The sequence below is a fragment of the Mesoplodon densirostris genome, chromosome 11 (genome assembly GCF_025265405.1).
Source record: "Mesoplodon densirostris isolate mMesDen1 chromosome 11, mMesDen1 primary haplotype, whole genome shotgun sequence".
In the NCBI taxonomy this organism is placed as follows: Eukaryota; Metazoa; Chordata; class Mammalia; order Artiodactyla; family Ziphiidae; genus Mesoplodon; species Mesoplodon densirostris.
This window is the reverse complement of record NC_082671.1, coordinates 11,564,012-11,574,316: the sequence shown is the minus strand read 5'-3', so window position 1 is coordinate 11,574,316 and position 10,305 is coordinate 11,564,012.

The following is a 10,305-nucleotide window of genomic DNA, read 5'->3' as shown; positions in this document are numbered from 1 at the left end:
GGCCTCAGGCAAGGCTCTACCCCACTGCCTGTCAGGAGGGCACTGTGCGCTTTTAAGGTGCTACTTAGTTAGCACACTGGTCAGCTACCTGGGATACTGTGCATATAATGAACGGGGAGGCCTAGGGCTCCCCGGCTTTCTCCCCACGTCTCCTCACACCCCAAGCTTCCAGTCTTTTTAAAGGTGACTTTTTGGAGACAGTGCCTCCACCTTTGTTAGGTTTTTATTTCTCTCTCTCAAGAAACCACAGCCAACGTCTTGAGTCCTGGAGCACTTCCCTTGAGGCCTGCAGCTCAAGTCCACGGGCTCCTCTCCCAGGCTCCTAGGCGTGCGTGTGCGTGTGCGTGTGTTTGTGTATGTGTGTGTGTGTGTGTGTGTGTGTGATTGTCACGGACTGGAAATGACAGTGCTTTTCAGTGTGTGCCATCTGCTAAATCAGGTCTCCTCTCCTGACCACAGTTTTCTCATCTGTTGAAGGAGGAAGTTGAACTAGTTCAGCTTTGTCCCATAGGTACGTCAATCAAGCCACGGAGGTCAGCCACATGTGTAATTTAAACTTTCTAGCAGCCACATTAAAAGAAATAAAAAGAAACAGGAGGAATTAATTTTAATGATGTATTTTATGTAACCCAAGAGACCCCAGACATTATCATTTCAACAAGTAATCAATATTTTTAAAAATATTAGTGAGCTACTTTACATTCTTTTCTTTTCAAACTACATCCTCAAATGCCCAGTATGTGTTTTATGCTTCCAGCCCTGACCAGATAGGACCAGCCACAGTTCAAGTGCTCAAAAGCCCTGGACCAGCCGTTTCTAAGGGCTCTTCGGGCACTGGCATTTTAGGGGTCTGGATCACCAAGGCTAGGGTGAGGTTCATGACATCAAGAAAATGATGTCAGGGCTTCCCTGGGGGCGCAGTGGTTGAGAGTCCGCCTGCCGATGCAGGGCACACAGGTTTGTGTCCCGGTCTGGGAAGATCCCACATGCCGCGGAGCGGCTGGGCCCGTGAGCCATGGCCGCTGAGCCTGCGCGTCCGCATCCCCCTACCTCCAACATCCACAAGAAACTCGGAGGAACCTAATGAGAAAGAGGTGCGTGTGTTTTGTTTTTCCTATTGCTGCTCCTTCCCTAGTGCCGGCTGGCTGGATGGCTGGCGGGTCCAGGGCTGCGTGCAGGACAGCTTTGTGGGGATGCCTGTTTTGAAGCCCTGCCCTCGGTCGCCTGTGCCCATTAGTCTCCGCCTTTCTGTTGACTTCAGGTTTCCCACCGTGTCCTCTTAACACTCTCCCTTCTACCCTCCTTTCAACCTGCTTTCCTCCTCCCATCCCTTTATCAATAGCCAGCCCAGCGCCAAGCCAGGACTGGGGTAAGGCACTCAGGGCACAGAATTTAAGGTGACACTAACACAGCCCTAAGGGCGGGCGCCCTCTTAAAATCTGAGCCCTGGGTGCCTTGCGCTGCCCCAGAATCCTTGCGGGTCCAGCTGTCTGAGAGGTGGGGTAGGGCTGGGAGGTAGGCTGAGGAGGGCGGGGTAGCTGAGTAATCGTGAGACGCCCCCAAGGAAGGCAGGGAGGGACCCAGGAGCTGAAATAATTCATTTGCTGATGGTCCAGAGAACAAGGTTGAGGCCCTTGGAAATCAGTGGGAGAAAGACCATAAGGGGAGTCTGGAGACCCAGGTACAATCCAACTCAAGTTCTCCTCCTCTGAGTGTTACCTGGCTTCGAGTGACAGGTGGCATTGTTGAGGGACACAGAAGGGAAGCTCAAGTGACTGGAAATGAGGAGAGAGAGGCTCACAATAAGGGCGCTTGTTCCAGAGGCTGGAGGGCACCTTCATTCAGCTGCAAGGCCGGCAGAGGTCACTTTCCATGAGGAGGGGCCTGGGTCTGGGAGCCCCAGAACCAGTCCTCACTGACGCTTCCCTTTCCTGCCCAATCATCGCCTCCAGGACCCCATCCTTGATTGCAGGACTGAACCAGGAATGCGGTGGCTCTCCCAGTGCCCTGGTGCTCTGACCCCTTCACCAAGGCCACCTCAGCATCTGGGGCTGTAGAACCTCTAGGCAGGGGCTGCCCATTTCTCTCCCCACACTTCCTCACCAGCAAGATGGAAGGTGCCACCTGCCCGCCCCCCGCCCCCCGACCTCCATGAAATCCCATTTAAGAAGTGCGGTGGACTTCCCTGGTGGTGCAGTGGATAAGTCTCTGAGCTCCCAATGCAGGGGGCCCAGGTTCGATCCCTGGTCAGGGAACTAGATCCCACATGCATGCCGCAACTGAGAGTCCTCATGCCACAACTAAGGAGCCCATGTGCTACAACTAAGGAGTGGGCAAGCTGCAACTAAGACCCAGTGCAATCAAATAAATAAATAAATATTTTTTTTAAAAAAACATAAGCCTGCTCCCTTGGGAAACCTGTAAGCGAGTAGACCCTTGTGGAAACGCCAGGTGAGGTTGAAGTGGCCTTTTATTTTATTATTATTATTTTTTGCGGTATGCGGGCCTCTCACTGCCGCGGCCTCTCCCGTTGCGGAGCACAGGCTCTGGACGCGCAGGCTCAGCGGCCATGGCTCACGGGCCCAGCCGCTCCGCGGCACGTGGGATCTTCCCGGACCGGGGCACGAACCCGTGTCCCCTGCATCGGCAGGCGGACTCTCAACCACTGCACCACCAGGGAAGCCCAAAAGTGGCCTTTTAAAACAAAAAAAAAAGAAGCATCTGAGGAATTCCCTGGCGGTCCAGCAGCTAGGACTCCGATTTTCCACTGCAGAGGGCACAGGCTGATCCCTGGTCAGGGAATCCCACATGCCATGCCGCGAGGCACAGCCAAAAAAAAAGAAGCATCTGAGTTGGAGGAGAAAAACACAGGGTCATTTTCTGTCCTCAGGTCATTACACTCATGGAGTGGAGGGGACCACTGAAGCTCAGCTCCGGCCAGCTTCCTGCTACTCGTGGCTTCTCCACCCAATCACTAAACCAAACAGGAAGCAGCTGAGCGCCAACTACACACCAAGCATTGCAGGGAACGTAACACACATGTGAGAAAGATGCTACTCCGTCTCTATGCCTGAAAGGAGTCTCAATGTTTTTTACAGCCCTTTAGCAGCTGGGGATGAACTTCTATATAACATGCTAGGGACTCATAAGAAAACTGCCTTGAAGGAGCTCAGTCTGGAGGAGAGATGGATGTAACGAAACAAATGTATGCATTGTGTTACATGTTATGCTGAAGGAAGGAGCACACGGGGCCACAGCTGGGCATGAAAGGCCACAGCGTTCAGGGTAGCCCTCCCCCGGGGGGTGAGGCTTCAAGGAAGAGTAAGTTTTTCAGCTGGAACAGCAGGAGGGCGAGTGACAGCCTGGAGGGCCTTCCAGGCTGAGAGGACAGACTTTGCAAAGGCACAGAGTTTGTGACAGCCCTGCCGTCAGTACAGCGTGGACACCGAGTGTGGACAGCGGGAGATGAAACCGGACAAGTAGACAGTGGCCAGCTGGAGTGTGGAGTCCCTGACTCATCCTGGAAGCAGAAGGGCACTGCAGCAGGAAGCAGGTGGCCCACCTGACCTTTGAGAATGTGTGAGATGGGCAGCCCCTCCGGCGACCGGTGTCTTTTTTTATTTCTTGGCCGCTCTGCATGGCATGCGGCATGTGGGAGCTTAGTTCCCCGACCAGGGATCGAACCTGCACCCTCTGCAATGGAAGCGAGGATTCTTATCCAACGGACCGCCAGGGAAGTCCCAGCAACCGGTTTCCTTATAAGAAGAGGACACGGAGAGATGCACAGGCACAGATGAGGTAGAGACACAGACGAGGAGGCCCCAGGAAGGCAGAGGCAGAGATTGGAGTTATGCTGCCACCAGCCAAGGAGCACCAAGGATGGACGACAGCCACCAGAAGCTTCTCCCTCAGAGCTCCAGAAGGAACCAGCCCTGCCCACACCTGGGCTTCAGAGTTCCAGCTTCCAGAACCCTGAGCGAGTAAACTTCTGTTGTTCTGGTCTGACAGACTTCATTACACAGCCCTAGGAAAGTAAAACATGCTGAAATGGAGATGATTTTGCATCAGCCAGCAGGTCCTGTGAGCTGCTAAGAAGAGCCCACCTAGTGCAGCAGGAGTCCCAGGCCTTCATCTTGACGTGGCCTTGGTTGCATCCTCCCACCTCCAGGAGATGGAAGCAAAGAAGTGGAACACACAGAGGGTAAACACTTGTAGCACGGGAGACACAACACTTGAGGCCCTGGCATGCAGCCTGTGGGGAACCTGAGCTTGCAGTCAGCACTCTGGCCGAACACCAGCCCTGCCTGTCCCTGCCTGTCCTCTGCCTCGTGTGGTCGGGCCATTAAAAATGCCGGGGTTACAGCTCACACTTGCCCACCTGTTCTGGGACTGACTTTAAGACTGTGCTCATACTCAGGGTCTTGATTCCAAGGAGAGTTATGAGCTAAAGCTGCCATGCGCACCCAAGAGGTACCACCAGTGACCCCAAGGCTGGAGTAGAGAATCCCATTCAGTGCCCAGACGGGTTCGGTGACTGAGAAACCCAATGCAGCTGGCAGTCTCCTCTTTCAGCTCCCTCGCACCTGCCCAGTGGATCTGCCCTGACCTCTCTCTCTCTCTCTCTCTCTCTCTCTCTCTCTGGTTGTACTCAGCCCAGGGCAGGGAGGCAGTGACCAGGGGGGTTCGCAGTGCAATGAATTTGAATGGCGACCCTTGGGGTCAGGAAGATCTGCTCTGAATCCTACAAACAGCTCCAAGGTCTATTTCCTCATCCGAAAGAAGGAAGTTCATTACATTGAATTCACAACGTTCACAAGCAACATTTAGAGTTACGCAAGGCGCGTAGGAGACATTCAGTAATATGCATCCACTCGCTCATGGATTTCCGGCACTGAAGGCAGGAAGGCAGCTTCCTGAGTCTGTACATGAAAGACAAGTAAAACGGTGAAGCTGGCAAAATTGTCCTTCAGTATCTTGCCCTTGTCAGTCCTCTCCCTCATGTCCAGTTACCCGAACGCCCTTATATTTTCCATCAGCTGCTCAATCAAAAAATCTCATTCGAACCACAGTGTCCAAGGACTGAAAGGATTGCCTTTTGCCCCTTCTGGGAGTATTTTCTATTAAAAGAAAGGCTTTACCAACTCCATTCAGCAGTAAAGAGAAACGAACCACTGGTACATACCGCAACACGGATGAATCTCAAGAACAACATACCAGGGAAGAGGAGGAAAGAATACAGACTGTATGCTTCCAGTTCTATAGAATTCTAGAACAGGCAGAATTTATCTATGATGACAGAAAGCAGATCAGTGATTGTCCAGGGCCAGGGGTGAGGGCTGAGGATTTCCTGCCCCCTTTTCTGGGGTGATGGAAATGTTCTAGATCTTCACTGTAATGGTTGTTACACAGCAGTATGCATTTGTCAAAACTCAACAAACCACACCTTAAACATGGATGCATATATGTAAATTGTACAGGTATGAAAATGATTTTAAAAGAAAAAAGGAGTCTGTTAAAGAGGTTGATTTTTTTTTTTTTAATCTTTCTTTCTTTCTTTCTTTGGTTGCACCAGGTCTTAGCTGCAGCAGGCGGGCTCCTTAGTTGAGAGGTTGATCTTAACACTAAAAAAAAGGAATCTCTCAGAATAGAATTTTAAGGAAAGTGAAGGATGACGGAGCCAGGCCGAAGAGGGCATTTCAGGAGAACGTTCTGGTGAGACCAAATTATTTGGTGTCCCTTCCAGGCAAAAGAAGCTATTTTGGGGAATGTGGTTAAGACACTGAATATTTACGATGCAGTGATCACCCAGACTCCTACCTGTTCGTTTTTCCCTCCCTGGCTTGAGGCTAGGCTATTGCATCATTCAAAAAATATGTATTGAATAACTCTACGTGCCAGGAACCGTTCCAGAAGGTGGGGATTCCATCCTGAACAAGACGAAGTCTCTGTGCTCATGGAGCTGACATTTTAGCAGAGGGAAGAAAACAATAAGCAAGTGAATAGGTTATGTTCAGTAGAGTTGGGAGGTAGGGTTGGAAGGAGGGGATAGATGCTGTTATACACAGGGGGCCAGGACAGCCCTCTGGGAGAAGGCAACATTTAGGCAGAGACCTGAATGCAGTCAGGGAGTGAGCCTTGAGGATCTCTAGGAAAGCATCCCAGGCAGAGGGAACAGCTAGGCAGGGCCCTGAGCTTGGCACTTTCATGGAACAGTAGGGAGGCTGGAGAAAGGTGCAAGGGAGAGAGTGGGGCAGGAAGAAGGCAGATCAAGTCCAGCCTTGGAATCACTGTGAGGTCTCTGGCTTTCACTCTGAATGAGACGGGAAGCCGGTGGCGGTGAGGAGGGACATTTTAGGAGGGTCACCCTCTCTGTGCTGAGAATGTGCGTGGTGGGGGTGGGGGGCTGGGGGCAGGGCTGGACAGTGCGAGGCCACTGCTAGGCAAGGAGGCTGCTTGGAGCAGGCGTAGCAGTGGGATTAGTAAGAAGTGGCCAGATCCTGGACATTCTGAGGATAAAGCCAACAGGCCTTGCTAGTGAACTGAATGTGGGATGTGAAAGAAAGGAAAGGAATCAAGCATGATTCCAAGGTTTGAAGCTTTGGATATAATTGAAAAGAAATTCCTTTTGTTCTATGTGTTATCAGGAAACAACTAGAGTCCTAGGACCTTTTCCTCTGAGCCAGGGAAAGAGCTGGGCCTGGACCAGAATGACCCAGCCCTTCTCCCTGGTCCTGTCTACCCCCATTCCTTCTGACTTCCTTCTCTGAGGGCACTTGGCATCATTGTCAAGTGGTATAAAGGTTTCAGAGCTGCTGATTCTGAGGGGTGGAAAGCAGAAGGGGAAAAAAAAAAAAAAAAGAAACAACTAGGACCCTTATTACTAAATTCTTCTTTAAAGGACCATCTTTTCAAAATAAGAAATGGAACAATGCAGACAACCGAATGTTTTGTGGGGTTTTTTCTCATTTCTCTTCTATCTTTTTAAACATCTTTATTGGAGTATAATTGCTTTACAGTGTTGTGTTAGTTGCTGCTGTAAAACAAAGTGAATCAGCTATATGCATACGTATATCCCCATATCTCCTCCCTCTTGCGTCTCCCTCCCTCCCACTCTCCCTATCCCACCCCTCTAGGTGGTCTCAAAGCACTGAGCTGATCTCTCTGTGCTATGAAGCTGTTTCCCACTAGCTATCTATTTTACATTTGGTAGTGTGTATATGTCCATGTCACTCTCTCACTTCACCCCAGCTTACCCTTCCTCCTCCCCATATCCTCAAGTCCATTCTCTACATCTGCGTCTTTATTCCTGTCCTGCCCCTAGGTTCATCAGAACCATTTTTTTTTATTCCATATATATGTGTTAGCATACGATATTTTTTTTTCTTTCTGACTTATTTCACTCTCTATGACAGAGTCTATGTCCATCCACCTCACTACAAAAAACTCAATTTTGTTTCTTTTTATGGCTGAGTAATATTCCATTGTATATACATGCCACATCTTCTTTAGCCATTCATCTGTCAGTGGACACTTAGGTTGCTTCCATGTCCCGGCTATTTTAAATAGAGCTGCAATGAACACTGTGGTACATGACTCTTCTTCTTTTTTTTTTTTTTTTTTTTTGTGGTATGCGGGCCTCTCACTGTTGTGTCCTCTCCCATTGTGGAGCACAGGCTCTGGACGCGCAGGCCCAGTGGTCATGGCTCATGGGCCTAGCCGCTCCAAGGCATGTGGGATCTTCCTGGACCAGGGCACGAACCCGTGTCCCCCGCATCGGCAGGCGGACCCTCAACAACTGCACCACCAGGGAAGCCCTCCCATAGGTTTTTGGTCATCATGTTTTCATTGTCATTTGTTTCTAGGTATTTTTTGATTTCCTCTTTGATTTCTTCAGTGATCTCATGGTTTTTTAGTAGCGTATTGTTTAGCCTCCATGTGTTTGTATTTTTTACAGTTATTTCCTGTAATTGATATCTAGTCTCATAGCGCTGTGGTCAGAAAAGATACTTGTTGCGATTTCAATTTTCTTATATTTACCAAGGCTTGATTTGTGACCCAGATATGGTCTATCCTGGTGAATGTTCCATGAGCACTTGAGAAGAAAGTGTATTCTGTTGTTTTTTGATGGAATATTCTATAAATATCAATTAAGTCCATCTTGTTTAGTGTGTCATTTAAAGCTTGTGTTTCCTTATTTATTTTCAATTTGGATGATCTGTCCATTGGTGAAAGTGGGGTGTTAAAGTCCCCTACTATTATTGTGTTACTGTCAATTTCCCCTTTTATGGCTGTTAGCATTTGCCTTATGTATTGAGGTGCTCCTATGTTGGATGCATAAAGATTTACAATTGTTATATCTTCTTCTTGGATTGATCCCTTGACCATTATGTAGTGGCCTTCTTTGTCTCTTGTAATAGTTTTTATTTTAAAGTCTATTTTGTCTGATGTGAGAATTGCTCCTCCAGCTTTCTTTTGATTTCCATTTGCATGGAATATCTTTTTCTATCCCCTCACTTTCAGACTGTATGTGTCTCTAGGTCTGAAGTGGGTCTCTTGTAGACAGCATACGTATGGGTCTTGTTTTTGTATCCATTCAGTCAGTCTATGTCTTTTGGATGGAGCATTTAATCCATTTACATTTAAGGTAATTATCGATATGTATGTTCCTCTTACCATTTTCTTAATTGTTTTGGGTTTACATTTGTAGGTCTTTTCCTTCTCTTGTGTTTCCTGCCTAGAGAAGTTCCTTTATCATTTGTTGTAAAGGTGGTTTGGTGGTGCTGAATTCTCTTAACTTTTGCTTATCTGTGAAGGTTTCCATTTCTCCATCAAATCTGAATGAGATCCTTGCTGAGTGGAGTAAACTTGGTTGTAGGTTTTTGCCTTTCATCACTTTAAATATGTCCTGCCACTCCCTCTGGCTTGCAGAGTTTCTGCTGAAAGATCAGCTGTTAACCTTATGGGGATTCCCTTGTATGTTATTTGTTGCTTTTGCCTTGCTGCTTTTAATATTTTTTCTTTGTTTTTAATTTTTGATAGGTTGATTAATATGTGTTTCAGCGTGTTTCTCTTTGGGTTTATCCTGTATGGGACTCTCTGTGCTTCCTGGCCTTGATTAACTATTTCCTTTCCCATGTTAGGGAAGTTTTCGACTATAATCTCTTCAAATATTTCTCAGACCCTTTCTTTTTCTCTTCTTCTTTTGGTACCCCTATTATTCGAATGTTGGTGCATTTAATGCTGGTGCATTTAATGTTTTCCCAGAAGTCTCTGAGACTGTCCTCAATTCTTTTCATTCTTTTTTCTTTATTCTGTTCCCTGACAATTATTTCCACAATTTTATCTTCCAGCTCACTTATCCATTCTTCTGCCTCAGTTATTCTGTTATTGATTCCTTCTAGTGTATTTTTAATTTCAGTAATTGTGTTGTTCATCACTGTTTGTTTGCTCTTTAGTTCTTCTAGTTCCTTGTTAAATGTTTTTTATATTTTCTCCATTCTGTTTCCGAGATTTTGGATCATCTTTACTATCTTTACTCTGAATTCTTTTTCAGGTAGGTTGCCTATTTCATCTTCATTTATTCTGTCTTGTGGTTTTTACCTTGCTCCTTCATCTGTAACATTTTTTTTTGTCATTTCATTTTTTTTTTTTTTTTTTTGATGGGTGGTGCTGTATTCCTGTCTTACTGGTTGTTTGACAAGAGACATCCAGCACTGGAGTTTGCAGGCAGTTGGATAGAGCTGGGTCTTGGTGCTGAGATGAGGACCTCCAGGAGCCCTCACTCTGACTGATATTCCCTGGGGTCTGAGGTTCTCTGTTAGTCCAGCAGTTTGGACTCGGAGCTCCCACCACAGGAGCTCGGGCCTGACCTCCGGCCTGGGAACCAAGATCCCGCAAGCTTCACGGTGTGGTAAAAAAAAAAACAAAAGGAAGAAAGAAAGAAAAAAAGAAAGGAGCAGTACAATATCAAAGACTAAAAAACTAAATAAAATTAGAAAGATAAAAAATATGTTAGGAAAAATAAAACTATAATTGAAACAACTGGTCGCTGGAGTTCCTCCCGTCCTCTTAGGTGTCTCTGGTCCCCCACCGGTGCCTGATAGGTGACATAGTTGTGAGGAGATGCAAATTCTGCATCCTCCTAGTATGCTATCTTGACTCCACCCCCTACCAAATGGTTTTGATGCCACACACAAAGTGCAAGAGGCAGTTTCAAAAATATAAAGATCTAAATATTGAAACTTCTAAGATAGTTTAATGGTTTATGGGGTCAGTTGTGGGATGAATATTTGAAACTGGGATGAT